At 45.5% G+C, this 10,589-nt stretch overlaps 1 long non-coding RNA gene across 1 annotated transcript in view; it reads left to right on the plus strand.

Annotated features, from left to right (window-relative positions):
- Positions 1-7,367, plus strand: part of LOC138991238 (uncharacterized) — a 28,118-nt gene extending 20,751 nt beyond the window's left edge. Inside the window, exon 4 of the long non-coding RNA XR_011467201.1 lies at positions 2,028-7,367. This is a non-coding gene — a long non-coding RNA (uncharacterized lncRNA). The remainder of the gene's footprint in view (positions 1-2,027) is intronic.
- Positions 7,368-10,589: the final 3,222 nt, after the last annotated feature.

Consider the following 10,589-nt stretch of genomic DNA (forward strand, 5'->3'; position numbering starts at 1 on the left):
AATATCTTTCAGGAGAGGTTATAAGCTAATGAGATGGGCTTTGAAGAATAAGTAGGGATTCCCTAGGCAGACTTTCAGATTCTAAGCTTAGAAGACAAAGAGTCTGGGGTCACGTATTTTGGAAGAACAAGTGTCCTTCACAGCATTCTTCTAAAAAAAAACAAGGAAAAATACTCTAAAGTACATATTTCTCATGGCTATACACTTATTTCCATTCACAGTGACAGCCCTCAAATGTGGGGTAACTTTCCTCTTTTCTGAGCAAGGTTCTCCCAATCCCTCTACCAAGCTCCATATTTCAAAGACCGCACTAAGCACTTGGGAGAAAAGAAAGGTCTCTCTTTTTTCCTTCCAGTAGATCAGTGGTTGGTCCTAGATCTGCTTATGTACACCTTCTCTTAGAAGAGACTATTTTGGTCTTGTGAGCAGTATGTTTTCAGTTCTAAACTCCAGAGCTGCCCCAGAAACCACTCAATCCAACCAGGAAAATAAATGTGAATATCACTAACTCAGCAGCCTGGCAGCTGCAGACGATCCCATTATGTCAATCACCATCAGCAGTTCACTGTAACTGGTGGGCTGTCATTCTCCTGGAGATTAATTGCTAGGAACCTGTGGTATATATTAATAGATCATTTATTCAGATTGATCTTTCACCCATTGATCTTCAATCTCTGCACATGGCCAGGTAGCTATCATTCTGCAATCTGACTTCTGGGGCCAATCTTTACTCTAAAAGACCCTCCTGGGATTTCTTAGCAAGCAGAGTAGCCCCATGAAGGCTCCAGGTCCACAGACCACAGCTGCAGTCAATCTCCTTCCCTCTCCAGAGAGCCAAGATGTGCTGCTGCTTCCTGCCTTTCTGCAATTTGATGTTTCGTATCTTAAGCTCCAAATCTGCAATCAAAGCACTGCGGTCAGGGTGTGATCTGAATCACCCCTTGAATAGCTCTACACCTTCCTTCTTATAAATGTGAGCTCTTTCCTCATCCCCCTGCTTTCTCTGTGCCGCTCTCATCATTGGACCAGAGAGAGAACCCGAGGTTCACCCCAGTCCTTCAGCTGCTGCTGCTGTTAAGTCACATCAGTCATGTCCAACTCTGTGCGACCCCAGAGACGGCAGCCCACCAGGCTCCTCCATCCCTGGCATTCTCCAGGCAAGAACACTGGAGTGGGTTGCCATTTCCTTCTCCAAAGCATGAAGGTGAAAAGTGAAAGTGAAGTTGCTCAGTGGTGCCTGATTCTTTGCGACCCCATAGACTGCAGCACGCCAGGCTTCCCTGTCCTTTACCATCTCCTGGAGCTTGTTCAGACTCATGTCCATCCTCTGTCGTCCCCCTCTCCTCCTGCCTTCAGTCTTTCCCAGCACCAGCGTCTTTTCTGATATGTCGGCTCATCGCGTCAGGTGGCCAAAGTATTGGAGCTTCAGCTTCAGCCGTCTGTTATGGGCTGTATGCATATGTTGAAGTTTTAACTCCAGTATCTCATCATGTGCTGTCTTTGGAGATAGGGCCTTTAAAGAGATAATTCTGGTGAAGCGAGGTGGGCTCTAATCCAATTGGACTGCTGTTAAGGATAAGAGCAGATTAGCATACGGATGTGTATACACGTGGCAGAAAGACCATCTGAGGACATAGTGAGGAGGCAGCCATCTGCAAGGCGCGGAGAGAAACTCAAAGCGGAACCAACTCTACTGACACCCTGATCTTGGACTCCCAGTTCTAAACCTGCAAATAAGTAAATTTCTGTTGTTTGACTCACCTAGCCCATGGTACTCTTGTTATGGCAGCCAGAGCTGGTGGGCACACCATCTTTCAAGTCTCTTGATAATCGCACCTTTTCTAAAGAATTTCTTGAACTCCCTGATTAGCTTAGGTCATCCTACTGTCTGCTTCCACATCTCTGTCTTTTTCCTGCTCTAACACTCATCATGCTACATTATAATTACTAACTTAATTGTTCGTTTTAAACAGTCTGTCAGCTCCACAAGGCCACGGTCAAGTCAATCTTGTTTATTCCTTTTCTAGGTATGAAAAACAACCCTAATTGTTGTGACAGATAAACCTACACATCTCAGCAACTCAGCACAGAAGTCAATTTCTCATTCATATCACAGTCTAACCTGGCCCCAAGATTCAAGGACTCAAGTCTCCATCTGTGGCTGCATGTTCCTCTGGATCCCTGAAGGACTTCTGATTCACCTGGTAGATGTGGAATGAAAAAGTGGTCATTGGTGGGAGGTTTCTACCAGTCAGAGTAGAAAGTGGAGTGCCTCACTTCTGCTCATGTTCCATTGGCCAGAACTCAAGCCACATGGCTTCATGTAACTGCAAGGGAAGCTGGGAAGTGTAGTCCAGTTGGATGCTCAGGAAGCAAAGGAGAGCATGGATATTGGTGAACACTAGGAATTTATGCCATCTATCTCTGGCACCAATCATAGTGTCCAAGTCATAGTAGGTACTTTCAGTGCAGTCTGTTCAGTCGCTCAGTTGTGTCCGACTCTTTGAGACCCCATGAATCGCAGCACGCCAGGCCTCCCTGTCCATCACCAACTCCCGGAGTTCACTCAGACTCAAGTCCATCGAGTCAGTGATGCCATCCAGCCATCTCATCCTCTGTCGTCCCCTTCTCCTCTTGCCCCCAATCCCTCCCAGCATCAGAGTCTTTTCCAATGAGTCAACTCTTCGCGTGAGGTGGCCAAAGTACTGGAGTTTCAGCTTTAGCATCATTCCTTCCAAAGAAATCCCAGGACTGATCTCCTTTAGGATGGGCTGTTTGGATCTCCTTGCAGTCCAAGGGACTCTCAAGAGTCTTCTTCAACACCACAGTTCAAAAGCATCAATTCTTCGGCGCTCAGCCTTCTTCACAGTACTTTAGCAATGTTTTAATTAATTAACACATTAACGTCCACAGGTCATGCACTGCACCTTAGATGAAACTCGGATAGGATGGTTTAGAATCACAGGCCCAACTTCTCTCCTTGGGGCATGCATACATGCTTAGTTGCTCAGTCATATCCGATTCTTTTGCAACCTCAGGGACTCTAGCCCACCAGGCTCCTCTCAAAAATCTCTATAAAAGGAACAATCCAAATAAAGGACGTTGTGTCACCTCCAGCCTCTTAACAAGAACAGGCAGCTTAGTATGTGTTTTTGCCATTTTGCTGCAGTTATTTGACTCTGAGTTATTGTCCTCTAAACTCCTGCAGAGTAACACATTAGCCATCTGCGTAGACAGCTTCAAGCCCAGTGTCTGGTACATCTTCAACTTCCTTTCAGCCAACATTTATTGAGCATTTACTATATGCTGTGCTAAGTGCTTTATATCCACAAACTCATTCAATTTTCCCATGGAGTAGCCGCAACGACTGTCTGCTTTTCAATGTCACGAAACTCGGTGCTCAAAGAGCTGAAGATAATTTGCCCAGCATCCCAGAACCAAGTAAGTAGTCAAAGTAGGCTGTAGAGTCAAGTACCTATGATTTCAAAGCTCCGGCTCTTAAAGCTGCCTCTCCTGCTCATTGAGAGGAAACTGGTCATGGACATGAGAAACTAGGTTTGCCGGCTTTGCGAGAGGGCAAATACTGCACTGCTTGGCCATCATCTTAATTTTGAGAGTATGTATCTCCTTGCTTCCTTGAGAAAGGGCTGCCTTTAATACCTCTTAGAACACCCAGCACAGAGCCCTCTGCAAAGAAGATTCTCAATGTATGTTTCTGTTCTCTACAAGGTTTTTGAACCAGGACCTAAGACAGGGAAGGAACAGCCAGCTTGCCTCTGCTGACGTGTGAGTGTCTCCCTCCGCGAGCACCTACTCACACTCCGCCTTTACCCCTGCTCAGCCACCCCACCCAGAGCTCTTCTTGGAGGACTTTCTCTTTCTACAAACAGCAGGGACAGATGGTGGCTCCTAGAATACTTTGTGAGCAAAGGACACTTCTTCCCATTTCTGAGATGGATGTTGATGGTACAGGGAGGAAGCCAGAGGTTTCTGATGGGATTTTACCTTGAGATTTAGACAGAAAAGAAGAAAAATTCACAGTAAATCAAGTCCTCTCAGGAAATACGACATATGTATCTGCCTTCCTAGTCATCCTCCTGCATTCTTCTGAGCCCAGTTCTTTCAGAGTCCACGGCCCTTTTCTTGCAGTCGGTGAAGCCCAGGAGTAGTGGTACTCAGTTACTACTGCCACGGTTACAGCTCCTGGGAAGCAGAGACGGAGGACTATCTGAATCCTTTCTCAAATTCATCCTGTAATAAAAAAAAAAAAGAGAGAAAAAAAAAATAGTTGGATACATTTTGCCCAGGATATTTTGTTAGCGGGCTTTCCTGGCAGATAATTTACCAAAAAAAAGGTAAATAATTTAGTGTTCTTTTTGCATCATTTGGCACAAGCGAAGCCCCCTCCTGTGTGAGCACTTGGTTGAATTATTTCTCCCGACTGGTTTTCCTGTCCCTACAATGAGGAAGGCTGCAGGGCTCCAGCTGGAAACGATAGGGAGCTCAGGCTTTGCTGTCTCACAGATGCATGGGGCTCTCTCTTCTCCTTCAGGTAGAGGGGCTAGAGCGGGCATAATAAATAAGGGAGGGGTGGGTCAGGCAACGTGGTAGGTACTTGTGCAGATTTCTTTTTTTGGTGAGGTGAGAAGAATGAGGATTTTCAGCAGCTCCAAGGAGATCCTGAATTGGTCCATGGCTCCTCCATGTATAAGGAGAGCTCAGAGTTTTCAGTGCTACATGAAGTCAAGCTTGAGCTTGGCAGGAGCCCCTTGGGGAGAGCAGGTACAGAGGGGGCTGAAGAAAGATGTTCTCCAGTCATCCCAAGTTCATTTCCACTTCAGGCTGAGGGCCGAGGGGAAGCTCCGTCTCATCTGATTTGGTTTAAATCGAGGTCATCCATCCCAGGTGAGCTGCATTGCAGGCCTTTCCTTGTTGATGTCAAAAGGCTGAATGTGGACTTCAGAAAGGCTTGAGGGCTGTCTTGTCTGCTAACACTGATTTTATGATATGCTAAACATAACATTCAATAGCTATTACTTCCACTGTCAGAGAAACAACTTGAGCCATCTATCTTCCTCCTCAGACTATATTACATTTCTCCCTACAAATGACAATGCATTATAATATCTTTTATTATAATATTACTTATTTATCGCCAAAGGTTTTCCGGCATTAATGCTGAGGGCTCTCATCCTTTATCTGCTTTTTGGTTTATTTGTTATGAATGTCACATTTTATTTATCAAGATGGGCTCTGCTCAGAATTTGTGGAGACGGATTCACTCTGATTTACTTCTTATGCAAACCTGAGCTTTTATCCCCTTAGATTTCTCAGCACGCTAGGAGAACAGGATGGACAATGTATTCTGCCTTTTTGCTTTATCAAGGGATCCAGAAAGGAAGGGCCAGGCTTTAGGCTTATGGTTCTTGAGCCTAGAAGAGAGCGCTTCAGGTCATTTATGTCAGGGGGCCTCTCTGTAGGCAGGGCTGCAATCTTGAGCATTCCATTTAAGCAGACTTCTGCAGAAGGAGCTCCCCAGATTATTCTTGATAACTTCTTTCAAATTATAGCAGCCTTCCTAAGAAGCTCTCCTCCTCCCACACCCCAAATTAAACCTACTTTCTTAATTCAGTAAGAAAAAAAAAAGTGACATTTTTCTGAGATCTTATTTCTCTAAGAAGGGTACTAGAAAGCCCAATGTAGAAAACAGTTTAAATGGCATATACATTTGGAGGCGGTTACTATTTGTTTTATAAGGAAGAAAAAAGCTCCAGCATACTTCCTTGAAGAATGAGTCCTCTAGTTCTCCTAAGTCACTGCGTATACATCATTAATGACTAGACAGCAAAGCTTTTTTTTCCCAGTTGGGGGTCGGTAGATATGCAGGCAGAGAAGATAAAATTTAAGTGCCAACAAACTAACATTTTCTGAAAATCTGACAGAATTGCTGATATAGTCCTTGTAAAAAAAGAGAAGTGTTTCTATTGATATGTTGATATAAAAGCATCAATCCACACGCCACTTTGTTAGAAGGAAACGTGGTTCAGTTGTGCTTGAGACCGAACCTTTGCCCTGCATTTCTCTCAAAATTTCTTCAGCACTAAAATCCAGTGGTGACTGAGCCTGGGGTCAAGACAGGCCTTGAACAAATGGCCAAGTGAGGGATGTGGTTGTTGCTGTTTACCTTTGCCTCCCCACCTCGTCTACCAAGGCTCCTTTCCTGTTGCAACGCAAGACTCGTCCTATGTCTTATCAGCTTTCCTCACCTGGGCACCCAGTACCTAAATAACCCTAACAGTCGGTCCTGTTCCGCGTGCCTCAGGTTTGTTAGGTGGAAACCTGAGAGATCGGAGAAGGAAATGGCAACCCACTCCAGTGTTCTTGCCTGGAGAATCCCAGGGATGGGGGAGCCTGGAAGGCTGCCGTCTATGGGGTTGCACAGAGTCAGACACGACTGAAGCGACATAGCAGCAGCAGCAGCAGCAGCAGCAACCTGAGAGATTAGAGACTGATTAAAGCCCAAAACCAAATTCCTTCTTGTACTAGTTTATGTCTTTATATCAGACCATTGGGTAACAATATTATTACTCAAAGAGTGATGCTATTATGGTGGAAATTCAGACATCACAGAGAACTGGTCAGGATGTCCTTTTGACTTGGTTTAGCAGCAAAGAGAAGTTGGGAAGTTCTTCAAATCACTCCAGGTAAAGACTCACATCCTTCTGTCAGTGAGACCAGATCAAAGTGTCCAGTTGGGCAGCCTTTCCCTGCCCCACACCCTGGAACCCTCCTTTCCTTGGCAACACGCTGAGCACAGGACAAAGGTGATGCTGTGACACCTTGACCATGAAGAGGGGTGTGTTTAACATCCACACAAAACACAACTGTGTGTACTTCCAGCTATTTCCCCTGAAACAGGTGATGAGATGAAAGGTCTGTGTCCGAGTGGGATGACGCCTGGGAAGGCTTACAGCTACCATTCTTGCACCTTATTCTTGCCCACCATCTTCCAAAGAACAGAAAATGGTATCGCTAAGAAGTCCCGCCTGATCAGATAGGATTTCAAAGCGACACTGTCACAGACAGGCTTTGAGCAGGGGCTGGGATGTGTGACCGGGTGCCTTGGCTGATCGGGAGGCCTTGGGTGTTGCTGGAAACTCATGTGGATCCCGTCTCAGGGTTCCACACTGGCCACTGAGGCCTTGAGCTAGTAGCCAGTCCCTGGGGACTTGGGAAGGCTCGTGAATTACTCACAAGACAGAGGGACTCTTCCTAAAGCCGTGTAGACCTGATTCCGAACGCAAGTGTAGGTTGGGAAAGTGGAGAAAGGGATGCTGAGACTCTACCGTTTATTAGACCCGTCTGCCTGTCCATCAGTGTTGTTTTTCCAAAAAAAAAAAAAAAAACACATCCCAAAGATGATGAGTTGAAATGAATGGAGTTTCCTTGAATTTTCTCCCATTTTTCAATAGTCCGGCTGCTACCCTTTCCTCTCCTCATTGTTATAATAAGTTCAGTTGATTTTGGGTAGACTTGTTGCCTCAAAGCAGCTGACTCTCCAGGAGGAAGGAGAACAGATATCCTTGTCTTGTTCCCAGTGGGACTTAGGCATCTTTTGCAGTGACTATGGCCCTGAGGCGTGGGCTCCTGTTTGCTGCTGCTGTGGTATCATTAATGGGCTGAGTTCAGGACGTTTTGAAAAAAGTGCAGTGCTGAGCCCTGGTCGTACATTGTTTAAGACAAAAATATCATCATTTATAGGCTATGTTGGAGAAGGAAAGGGCAACCCACTCCACTATTCTTGCCTAGAGAATCCTGTGGACGGAGGAGCCTGGTGGGCTGCTGTCCATAGGGTTGCACAGAGTCGAACATGACTGAAGCGACTTAGCATGCATGCCTGCATTGGAGAAGGAAATGGCAACCCACTCCAGTATTCTTGCCGGGAGAATCCTGGGGATGGAGGAGCCTGGTGGGCTGCTGTCTATGGGGTTGCACAGAGTCGGACACGACGGAAGTGACTCAGCAGCAGCAGCAGCAGCAGCAGTATGGGCTGTGTTTGGGAAGGGGTGCAATAACTCTATGCGTATTGTTTTCTGGCGACGCATAGACCCAAGTTCTGGGAAGTGACTGGTAGGCTCTGTGGGATGGAGAGAAAGACCTCCCTAAGCGTCTCGCCCTTTCAGTATGGGAGTCTTCTCTGGGCACACCACCTGATTCTTCAGAGTGGTTTTGACCACGCACGTTGTTCACGGCTGTTATTTATTTGAGGTGCCTCTGGGTAATGCTGAATTGGTCTCTTCGACACCATACACTTGATAACTTCTAGGGGAATGAGGTTGATAGGGTGCAGGGGGCGGGATCACCCATCAGCTTCACCCTCTCAGTGTCAGGGTTCTCAGCAAACCTTTTTTAATAGGAGGGACCCTGGAAGAAGCTACGTAGGGCGGTGTCCTACACTGGTCCAAAGGACTCTCGAGCCCATCTCTCTTCCTTCCCAAGCAACTGCTTTCCCCTCACAGCTGATTAGGGCTATGTCAATGCCCACCTCTTCCTCAGCTCCCTAGATTCAGGATTTTCCCTGGATTATTGTAAGAACCCCTGGCTGCTCCCCACCTCCGCCTCCAGTCCTGGACTTTTTCAGTCCGCCTCATAATTTAACCACAATGGTTGTTTTAAAATGTGGACCTAGCTCCATGTGCTGTACAGCATGTCCTTGTTATTTATTTTGCATACAGCACTGGCATGTATCTGTAAATCCCAAATCCTCAATTTATCCTTCCACCTGTCCTTCCCCTTTGGTAACCGTGAGTCTGTTTTCTACGTCTGCAAGTCTACTTCTGTTTTATAAACAAGTTCTATTTGTACCATTTTTTCAGATTCCACAAATACATGATATCATATGATATTTGTCTTTGTCTGACTTACTTCAATGTGTATGTATAATTGAATCACTTTTGTGTACATTTGAAACATTGTAAGTCACCTATACTTCAACAAAAAATTAAGTTAAAAAAAACTGAATCTGACCATTTTGGCTGCTGGCTTAAAATTATCTTCATTAATCTTGGGATAAAATACAAATTCTTTTGCAAACCCACCCTGAAGCCCTTTATAAACTGTTCTTTTCAGTCTCACTTTTTATCACCATTCCCATCCTAACTTCATACTGTTTTACTTACAGCACCTCTTCGTTACCTGAGAATTCCTCAAATGCACTCCATCCTCCTTGGAATATTCTCCGTCAAACTGCTTTCCCATTTTCTGGTTAGCTTCTATTTACCCTGTAGGACATATTCAGAGATTGCCTTCGCATTGATGTGCATAGTTGATTGCATGGATCAAGTCTGAGATAGGTGTTTGTTCTTGGTGTGCCTGTAATGTTTGGACTTGCTTCTGACACAGCAGTATCTCCCTGATTTTATGTTTTCTCTTTACTTGCCTGTTTGCCTACAATAAATTAAGTTCTTGAGGCAAAGACTGTGTCTTAGTCATTTTTGTAACTTTAGTACTTGATCAATAGAGTAGTTTCTTAGCACATGGTAGATGAATAAATGTCTGACCTATGCCAGTATAAGCTAATCACTCATAAGAAAGCTGTCTCCTTTCCTCCTTCTTTTCGTCCTTCCACTCTCTTTCTAGTCTTTCTTTACTTCTTTATTTCTCTCCTAGTTTGGGAGGGTATTTTTTTTTTTTTTCTTGGTGCTACGTATGGAACTTCACTGGGCTTAGCAGAGCGTCATTTTCTGGATGGATACAATTTCCACAGTCTCCCCCAGGTAAATCTGTTAAGAGATTCTGAGCCCTTGCCCAGTTCCCTCCCAGATTTTATACTCTTATTGCCAACCAGACATGTATATGATTACCTGTAAGATAGCTATATCTACCTAGAGACCGCAGCACGGCCAAGATAGCCCCGTTCTCTCGCACATTCTCTAAGTATTTCAGTAGAAAGTTGGAAGGTTCTGCTTCTCCTTTCCTGAAAACAACAACATCAGAACCCTTTATTAAGTTCCTGTGGAGTGGAGCAATGGAGCAAATAGGGGATGGAGGCCTGGGAGTGAACCCGGGGTGCTGCTTTCACTGGGTAGAATCTGGTAGGGAACCATTCTTTCCTCTCTCCACCCCCATTCCTTTGGAGGCTGGGGAATGCACAGAATCTTTGGTAGTCACTCAGTTCAGTTCAGTCACTCAGTCATGTCCGACTCTTTGCAACCCCGTAAATCGCAGCACGCCAGGCCTCCCTGTCCATCACCAACTCCAAGAGTTCACTCAAACGTCCATAGAGTTGGTGATGCCATCCAGCCATCTCATCCTCTGTCGTCCCCTTCTCCTCCTGCCCCCAATCCTTCCCAGCATCAGAGCCTTTTCCAATGAGTCAACTCTTCACACGAGGTGGCCAAAGTACTGGAGTTTCAGCTTTAGCATCATTCCCTCCAAAGAAATCCCAGGGCTGATCTCCTTCAGAATGGACTGGTTGGATCTCCTTGCAGTCCAAGGGACTCTCAAGAGTCTTCTCCAACACCACAGTTCAAAAGCATCAATTCTTCAGTGCTCAGCTTTCTTCACAGTCCAACTCTCACATCCATACA

This window comes from Bos mutus, chromosome 16 (genome assembly GCF_027580195.1).
Source record: "Bos mutus isolate GX-2022 chromosome 16, NWIPB_WYAK_1.1, whole genome shotgun sequence".
NCBI classification, from domain to species: domain Eukaryota; kingdom Metazoa; phylum Chordata; class Mammalia; order Artiodactyla; family Bovidae; genus Bos; species Bos mutus.